Genomic DNA, 10,747 nt, shown 5'->3' with positions numbered 1-10,747 from the left:
ACTTGAAGTCAACTAAGCAAAATTGCATATGAAGCAAATCCAAAATGTAATAGCACAACAATGGTGGTTATATATAAACCACAATATAGCCTTGCTCTAAATATCAATTGGTGCCTTAAATAAATGTGCAAAGAAGAAAAAGAATTGCAACCTATATATTTTGCTATGTGCAACAACTGCCTAAAGGTGGCAAAAGTTTGCAATGTTCATACCCCAGACTTGGTATTAAGATAGAATGCAACTCCAGCTTTGGAATGGGCCAAATGTGATAGAAAAGAAGAGAAATGCGCCAAATGTGATAAAATAATGCCTTGGCTAAAATTGACAAAAGATTTAAAATAATATGGTTTTAAAAGTTTAGGGGAAAAAGACACTTAATAGTTTAATATTAAACTATAGAAACCTAAAAGTTTTAGGGCCATTTCAACCTTTTGCCTAGAAGCATCAATGTCATCCTCTAAATCTATAACTTTGTAGAGGAATCCAGTTGTAGTAAAACCAAAGCTAAAGAAGATAAAGGAATCCAAATTCAAAATAGAAAAGGCACCAAGAAGGGGAAGAAGAAAACAACCATCGAATGACCACCTAGATAGCCTCAGGGACTTACCAGCTGAATCTCTTATTCACATCCTATCTTTCTTTACCTTTGACTAAGTTACAGCAAGCAGTTCGATTTCAAGAAGATGGTAATACCTCTAGAAATCAGTGCCACCAAAAATTAAAGTACTATAATTCTAAATACCCGTAGGAAGAGAAAGAAAAATCTGCAGATTGGTTCACTTGTATGCTGCTTAAGGACTTAAAGCTTAAGTGCTTAAGTGCTAACAAGAATGTCAAAAGCCCTACAATAGCCTTAAAATTATGATGATCAGGAATTGAACCAATATGTTGATCACTGGCTGAAGTTTACCTTGGAAAACAATGTTGCAATTTTTTTATTTATATTTAAACATCAACAACCCATTCCTTGAAGTTATTTATATGTTGCCAAGCCATCTATTCATTGATTCAAGTTTGGAAAATTTGAGATTAGGATGAAAATGCCATGTGCTAATAGTGTGATTATTAGAAATTGTTCAAGAGTTTATCACTAAAATATGTATGATTGGACAGGATTGCAACTCAAAAGACATTATCTACTTGTACTGCATTGGAATACTTGGAGATTGATTGAATTCTTGGAGTCAAACTCAAAAGTTTGATTATAAACTCAACCAGCTTAATCAATTTAGTGATTGGATTCCGCAATAAGATCAATGTATGAAAATTATGGCTCTAGTCTCTAGTCATAGGATATTTGTGATTAGCATATATTTTACATATTTTTGGTGAAGTTTAATATTTGTTTTTGGTGTATTTTTAAGTTAAAACGGAAGAATTGAGTTTTTTATAGTTACTTTTCATGTAAGTAGGGTTTTATGACAAAATATGAAAAAAATATAGATTAATGTGCAAATTTGCAATGTTGTTGTAGGTTTTGACATTTCATGGATTAACAGAAGATCATTATAATTGATTTGTGATAATTTGAAGTGATTTAAAGTGAATATAAAGTGTAATAAGTTCAAAAGATGAAATACAATCAAGTTCAAAAGATAACCATTGAACTTTGGCTTAGTGGCCAACATACAGGAAATAAATCCCTCTTTAGACTGTAGGTCAAGAGCTTGAACCCTATCTATAGTGAAAAAAATTCAAAAGAGGTGACAGAGCACCCTTTTGATTTAGTCACGTTTGTATATTTGCTAACCCCTTACATAGTTTTTTTAGATTCCCCCTCCCTATAGAATATGATAGAATAGGTTATAGAAATGTTATCGTTGCCGAAAAAATCAAGTTCAAAAGAAAAAAGGTTGACAGTTTTGACATCTTCTGGTACTTTTTTTTTTGGTGTAAGCAGGAGGACTCAAACTCGAGACCTCTTGCTTACACTTCCTCCCCCCGTACCACCCAACCCATCCCTCCCCCGACATCTTTTGGTACTTCAGTTATTCCTCAAGGTACAAATATTAGATTGAGATGATTCTTAAACCATTTTTAAATTAGTACACAGGCTACATTTCTTATGAGACATTAAAATTCAGTTCATGAGTTTTCATGGTCAAAATGTTGATTTACAGTCGGGCATTTTTGCTATTGAAAGTTGAAATATGGGATTGATTAGTTAAGGGTATTTTATTTATTTTTCATTCTACAGACATCCAAATAAAAAAGATTATTGATCCATTGGAAAGATAACCCAAAGGTCTACAGCTTTCATGTTTTGTGCAAAAGCTAAATTGGGTTCCATCATCAAGAAATTTGTAGTTGAAATTGATGCGAAAACAAAGCAATGATGAAAATTGATCAAAAAGTGTAAAAACTACAAAAAGGCAGGAACTACAAATTGAACCACAAGGTGTAGGTCATGGATCTTCCTTGTAGAGCTCTGATTTTATATTGCAACTTGCTTTGCAACTTGTACTTTGTTCACACAACTTTTTTGACTAATTTCCTTGATCAAATTTCGGTGGAAACTGCCCCAAAAACCTGCAAAACATATTTGGCAACTCTAATAAAGCAAGTTTGTGGGTTCAAGAAAAATCTTTATCACGATTTACACTTTGTCTTTTGCCTCAAAATCCCTCTATAAATAGAGGAGCTCTTCACAAGACAAAGGAGAGGAGGAAAAACAAGAGCTTAACTTAGTATAGTCTTAGTAGTAGTTGTTAGTTTAGTTTAGTGAGAGAGCTTAAAAAAGAAAGAGAAAGTTAAGAGACATTCTTGTACTTTGCTTACTTGAGAGATCATGATGAGCAACTCTAGGGGAAGACCCTCCTAGAACCTCCCAACCTTATAATTATCAAAGTTGGATATTTTCTCCCAACAAAAATTGAATTCGATTGTTCTCATGAACTCAAGACCTCTGACACACAAACGTAATCAGCAACCTTAAGCAAATAAGTATGGATGAAGCGACACCACGATTAGGGAACAAACTAATCGATAAAGTCTTATTTGAATCCTAAGCTATAAACTCAAGAATTTAAGAGTAAGTTCGATTAAGAACTTGAAGGAAAATTCCTCACGATTTCTAGTTGTAATAATCTGTCCTTTCGCTCATACAATAGGTGCCTTTTATAGGCTAAAACTAGGGCAAATCCGGCCCACATAAACCTGGAATAGGAATTCGGTCCGCATAAAGAGCCAACTCTTTAAGGCTTCCCGATAAGGCCCAATAAGTAATAAAATAGCCAACTCTTTAAGACTTCCCGATAAGGCCTAATAAGTAATAAAATACTCAACGACTAACAACTATTACACTAGGCAGTTTTAGGACAACTACCAACTAAGCTAACAAGTATGAGATCATTCTTTCACTTCAAATATACAAGTGAATAAGGTAACTTCATGGTCCATCAAATCTTCAAACTTAGCTTGCTCCTTGCTTGTATGGTGAATGATCAAAACTCGTAAAGCTTTCTTCACCTTCTTGGATCTTGATCTTGTCATCGGACCACCAATGTTGACCAAAAGATCCTTGACCCAAGATTGAAGTTGTTGCACACCCGTATCCACATCATTCCCTCTCTCCTCGAAAGGATTCGTTCTCGAATCTTCAAAGTCTATATCAAAGTCAAAAGAGGATAGGTCAGCCACATTAAAAGATGCGCTTATGCCATACTCACTGGGAAGTTTCAATTTGTAAGCATTGTCGTTTATCCTCTCTAGTACATGAAAAGGTCCATCTCCTCTTGGATGTAACTTGGTCCGTCGAGATGCTGGAAACCTTTCCTTCCTCATGTGCACCCAAGCCCAATCACCGGGTTCGAATACAATATGTTTTCTACCCTTATTCGCATGTTGTGCATATTGTGCATTTTTCTTTTCAATTTGAGCTCGAACTCTCTCATGCAAGGTCCGAACAGCCTTTGCCTTTTTGACACCATCTGCGCTTAAACACTCATTAACAGGAATAAGTGATAAATCTAGAGGGGTTAGCGGCTGAAACATATAAACAATTTCAAAAGCAGAATGATTAGTAGTAGAATGAGTGGTTCGGTTATATGCAAACTCGGCAATAGGCAAACATTCTTCCCACTTCTTCAAGTTCTTTTGAACAATGGCTCGAAATAAAGCACCAAGGGTTCAATTGGTTACCTCAGTCTGACCATCCGTTTGGGGATGACTAGAAGTAGAAAACAGTAACTTGGCTCCCAACTTTCCCCAAAGTGATTTCCAGAAATAGCTTAAGAATTTCACATCCCTATTACTTACAATAGTACGCGGTACTCCATGCAATCTAACCACATCCTTGAAGAATAAATCAGCAACATGGCGCGCATCATTTGTTTTCCTACAAGGGATAAAATGGGCCATTTTAGAAAATCTATCCACTACAACAAAGATACTATCCATACCTCTAGAAGATCTTGGTAAACCAAGCACAAAATCTATGGATAAATCTATCCAAGGAGCATGAGGTACGGGTAGAGGAGTATACAATCCATGAGGGTTACTTCTTGACTTTGCCTGCTTACACTTTAAACACTTATCACAAATGTTAGCAATGTCACGCCTCATTTTAGACCAATAAAAGTGTTCATGCAAAATGTCAAGAGTTTTATTAATACCGAAATGTCCCATCAACCCTCCGCCATGGGCTTCTCTAACAAGTAATTCCCTAAGTGAACAGTTGGGAATACATAGCCGATTTTCTTTGAACAAGAAGCCTTCATGCATATAGAACTTTTGAAATGCAACATGTTCACAAGCTTGAAACATATTAGAAAAATCGTCATCATGTGCATACAAGTCTTTAATGTGCTCAAAACCAAGTAACTTTGTGCTCATGTTAGTGATCAAAATATACCTTCTAGACAATGCATCCGCAACGACATTATTTTTCCCCTTCTTATACTTAAAGATATATGGAAAGGAATCAATAAATGCAATCCATTTCGCATGTCTTTTATGCAACTTACCCTGCCCCTTAAGGAATTTAATTGATTCATGATCAGTATGTATCACAAATTCCTTACGCATAAGATAATGCTGCCACACTTCAAGAGCACGCACAATAGCATACAATTCTTTATCATAAGTAGGGTAATTAAGAGCTCCCCCACTCAACTTCTCACTGAAAAATGCCAACGATCTATTATTTTGATGTAAGACAGCCCCTATGTTAATCCCACTAGCATCACATTCAACTTCAAATGTCAGATCAAAATTAGGCAAAGTAAGAATAGGTGCTGAAATTAACAAATTCTTAAGCTTATTAAACGACTCTTCTTGCTCTTTTCCCCATTGAAACCCCACATTCTTTTTAATTATCTCATTCAAAGGTGCTGCAATAGTACTAAAGTCTTTAACAAATCTCCTATAGAAACTTGCAAGACCATGAAAAGACCTTACCTGAGATACATTGGTTAGAGTCGGCCACTCCATGATGGTCTTTACCTTGGCGGGATCAACACTTATGCCATTTGCACCAACAATATATCCAAGAAAGTTAACTTCAGGAGTGCAAAAGACACATTTTTTCATGTTAGCAAATAGCCTATTTTCACGCAAGACACTTAAAACAAGTCGCAAATGCTCAACATGCTCATCTAAAGACTTGCTAAAGATCAATATATCATCAAAATAAACAACAACAAACTTCCCAAGAAAATGTCTTAAAACATGGTTCATTAATCTCATGAAAGTACTTCGAACGTTTGTTAAGCCAAAGCATCACAAACCACTCATAAAGACCATACTTTATTTTAAAAGCAGTTTTCCATTCGTCTCCTTTCTTTATCCTTATTTGATGATAACCAGATCTTAAATCAATTTTAGTGAAAATGATTGTTCCATGCAATTCTTTTAACATATCATATAACCTAGGAGTAGGATGACGATACTTAATAGTAATTTTGTTAATTGCATGATAATCTATACACATTCTCCAAATCCCTTCTTTCTTAGGCACTAAGATAACTGGAATTGCACAAGGACTAAGAGATTCACGAACCTGTTCTTTTTCAAGGAGGGAGTCAACTTACCTTTGAATTTCCTTTGTTTCCTCCGGATTTGCTCTATAGGCTGGTCGATTTGGTAGAATTGCTCCAGGAACAAAGTCGATTTGATGTTCAATGCCTCGAATTGGAGGTAATCCTTTCGGTAGTTCCTCAGGAAACACATCCTTGAATTCCTGCAAAAGAGAGTAGATTGCACTAGGAAGAGAATCGGTTAGACCTAGTGTGTAAAAAGAAGAATAATCAGCTTCCCTGTACAGAAATACTATGAGAAGACTTTGTGCATTCAAAACCCTATCTACCTCACGCACACTTGCATAGAAACTCATTTTTTTCACTTTCAAGCTCTCGGCCTCACTGAATTTTTTTCCACTCGAATTTTCTTTTTCACTCAACTGGGTCTTTACTTTCTTTTTCCCCTCATTCTCTCTCTCATTCGACTTTTTCTTTACCTCTTTCGATTGCCTTTTCTCTCTCTCTTTTCTTAAATGTAATTGTTCTTCATACACTTGTGTAGGTGTCAAGGGTGAAAGAGTGATTTTGAGGTTGTCCATAATGAACTTATACTTATTGGTAATGTGACGACCCCACCTCCCCCTGAGGCGTACCAAAGGGTTTGGCGGACCGCCTGCCCAGCTCTCGCCAGGACTCACTCACTCGTATCACGTGCATTCATTCAGGGACCATAAATAACATTCACATTTCAAGCTTAGAATTTACATTGAAGAAAATCAAAGTACAAAACCTCAATATACCCAAACTGGTTCACAACGGATACAATCCAAATACAAAACATTCTATTCGAGGAATAGCGCGAGTACAAGTCAAAAGTCAAAACAACTAGTCTACGCTAGTCTTTACATATCTCACGCCTCGCTCGTACCCCCTGTAAGGAAAACAAATAGCGTGGTATGAGCTAAAAGCCCAGTGAGGTTCCAAATAGCAAATTGATCATTATTTATAGGTACAAGTTTTCGATATAGCAAAGTAACGAGCATGAAGAGTTCATAAAAGCGAACAATAACACTTCAAGTAGCAATCTCAAAATGAGCGAGTGTAAAAGTTTTTCAAACTCAACAATAATCCAATAAGCAATAATCAATCCAAAGCATAAGGATACGGATGGCTCTCATGAGCCAACTTCCATTCATCATCAGGAGCTTGATCACGTAGTAGTTGACACTCCGTCAACTTTCAAGTAAAGGAACCAATCCAGTAGAGCACCACTTACACGACTCTCCGTCCACCGTTCACACCCCCTACTGGGCCCAAAATCCTCAATAAACACGGGTGGTAATACTCGAGTATACCGATTAGCCGAGGAGGTATCACTCCACTCGACAAAACAAGAGACCCAGGGTTCGTTACCCAATCGACCAAGCCCTTGCCGGCTCGACTAGAGTAACTCGCCACAGGGTTTCTGGAATTCCAGGAAGTACGCACATCAAGTATATCAAGTCAATTGCAATCAATAAACAAGTATATCACGTAAGGGCAAGTGCGATAAAGTACACTCTTGCCCTATCAATTCACGTATATAACATGTACTCATATTGGTCACGTATCAAGTTCAAGCATCTAGTGCAATTCGGTATTTGAAAGCACTCACCACAAGATATAGTGCCTTTACTGGTCACTTTCAGGTTATACTCCGGGTTCGGAGTCCAAATCTGCGATAAAACTCAGTTTGAGAACTTTGAACATGACTAGAATTCGAAACTTAGGCGTTTCGTCAATAAAGATCAAGAAATTGAAATTCACTTGGAGAGTAGTCGTGAAACACTTGCTCGCTTTTTAAACGATAAAACTTTGTAACATTTATACTTGAAAATGTCATGTGAGTCCAAAGTACAAGGAAAACATATTTCGAGCAATCATTATTTCATTTCTCAAGGGTACCAGTTCGGCCAAGTACTAATGTATAACCCTCGATAAACAAAGTAGCAAAGGTCACCGCTAGTTCAAGTGATAATCACTTAACCTTTACTCAAGTCGCTAGTATAGTTTTCTAGTCCTCGAGTAAAAATTCGGACAGCATGCCCTTTGTGTTTACCTAATTTTCCAGCCATTTAGGCTTCATTGTTTCTCTCAAACACAACCCAACATCATTCATATCAGCAATTTATGTCAAGAGCCGTTCCATAGGCTCACAATATCATAATAACAAGAATCGCATTAAGTACAAGTGCAGAAATTCAATTCAATACAAGACAGATTTGACGTACAAATGCGGAAATAACATATCCGAGGCTACGCTTATCGGATTAAGAAAAAACCTGTGCCGATACGAAGCTAAGACACAGAGCTACAATGTTCATGAAGGTCACTTAGTCCATTTCCTAATGTATCTTAGTCAAATTCTCAAATTACTAAACCAGAAACCAATTCGTCGGCTGTTTAGACGCAGAACACTGTAATGGACATAACTCAGTGTACACAGATCCGAATCAGGTTTTCTTAGAGGCATTTTAAAGCTACTTCAGAACACTACAACTTTCATGTTTTGGCCCAGAGCTAAATCAGAATGGATCCTGGTCAAAAATCATGATAAACTGGACTGCTGGGAAATACTTAGAACAGTAGGGGTATTTTGGACTTTTCACATTCTGCGTTGCTCCGATTGAGCTGAAATTTGTAGGCACCTATAAAATGCCATTATCTACAACTTTTATTCTTTGACCTAAGGCCAAAACAGCCTCTAACATATAGATAAAAATTCGGACAGAATGTTAGGACCATTTTCCAGATTTTGGAAATTTTGAGTTTCTAGTGAATCTTTCCTTAATTTCTTGGTCCAATCACTACCAAAACACCATATAACACCTCAATTGCAACATATAAACATCATACAATCATTTGGGCAGAATTTCCATAAGCCCTAGTTCATCAAATAAATTGGAGAAAACTACTAAAACATGCTAATCATCCATAATCTCACCATAATATCAAGTTACTAGGCTTAATTTAACAAGATTAGAAGTGAAACTTGGAGAGATAAACTCTCTTACCTTGAATAAAAGTCACCAAGAGTAGCACAAGCTCTCCCCCTCAAGAATCACACCACAACTCACTAGCTAGTCACTCGATAACAAGTTTAATCGGTTTACTTTGCTCGATTCCTCACTTATTTGTTGGATTTGGAGATGAAATGAAAGATTTTCCCTTGGAGTTTCTCTCCTTGTTGTTCTCGGCCAGCACCAGCAGAAATGAGGAAGAAATTGCTAAGTGTTGGATTTAAATGGTTAATAATGGTCTTGGTTAAGAAGCCATGAGGTGGTGAGTTTCTCTCCTTGTTGTTCTCGGCCAGCACCCTTTCTTTTTCTCTTTCTTTCTTGCCTTTCTTGGCCACTAATTTCGGTCAAGGCTGCTACAATATAAGAAGATATTATGTACAAAAGTCAACAAACTTGTTGGGTAAGAAAAATGGTGGTCAAGTGGTGCGTTCAATCGGTAATGCGCGGGACCCGCCGGTTCGCGCCGTTTTTCTTAAAAACTCACGTACTAGGTTTTTCACTTCCCATTCACTAACCTTATACCATTGCCACTAGTCACATACTATTCCTCACTTAAAAGTCACTTTTAATCCCCAAATTAATTCTTACTCTGTACCGAAAATTCATCCGGCGAAAAATCGCGAAAACCCTAATTTGCTCCAATCTTGAAAACGAAAAGTGAAACCCTACTTTCTAGGTTTATTTACACTTATTGTGGAATGATTGAGTAGTAGGGCTTTAATAAATAATGAATTTCCAAATAAAAGGAACTTTTTAAGAAAAACGTGAGGAATTTTCCAATTCCAGTAATTAAAATTAGGGTTTCAATTAAAATATGAGAGATTTAGGAAAACTGGTTAGTCACAAGTAAACTAGGATTTTTAGCTACAATTTTAGGATTTCTAGTCTTTTTAAAACAAAATTAGGTTTTAATCAAACCCAAAGAAATACACTTTAATATTTTCTTCACAACAACCTCCTAATATTCGGGATGTTACAGGTAAGTCCAATATGATCAGCCTGTCTATCATACTCCCAAGGACGCCTCAACAAGACATGACTAGCATGCATAGGAATTACATCACATAAAACTTGGTCCTTGTATCGACCAATAGAAAAAGCAATTAAGGCCTATTTGGTCATCTTGACTTCCCCCCCATCATTTAACCAAGACAATCTATATGGTTTAAGGTGATAAGTCCATGGAATGTGGTTTTGCTCCATAAAATCAACGGCTACAAAATTAGTACAAGAGCCACTATCAATAATCATAAGACATACCTCATCTCCAATTTTGCATCTTGTATGAAAGATGTTGGTTCATTGGAGATCATCTTCTTGAGTTTGTACATTAAGCACTCTCATAGTCACCATAGTTCGTGCTACGGGGTCCTCCTCTATCTCAACCATGTCATCATCCTTCCCTTCTTCTTCAAACGGTGGCATGTTCGTATATTCCACCTCTCCTTCGCTTTGCCACACTCCCTCTTTATTCATGTACATAATGCTTCGGTTAGGGCATTGAGCCATGAGGTGGTCAATTCCTTTGCATTTGAAACATGCCTTTGGCTGGTTGGTAGATGTATTTGCCCCTAGAAGAGTTGGTCGCGGGGTTGGTTTAGAAGAAGTTGCACTCGGATGGGACGGTTGTTCCATCCGCTTGTTTTCTCTCTCTCTATTACCTTGCCTTGGCCAAGCATTGGATGTTGGCAATTGATTTCTTTTCCAAGGAGTGGAAGAGGATGTAGTGGT

The sequence above is a fragment of the Coffea arabica genome, chromosome 9c (genome assembly GCF_036785885.1).
Source record: "Coffea arabica cultivar ET-39 chromosome 9c, Coffea Arabica ET-39 HiFi, whole genome shotgun sequence".
Classification (NCBI taxonomy): domain Eukaryota; kingdom Viridiplantae; phylum Streptophyta; class Magnoliopsida; order Gentianales; family Rubiaceae; genus Coffea; species Coffea arabica.
The sequence above is the reverse complement of the archived record's forward strand: the minus strand, read 5'-3'. Positions refer to the sequence as shown.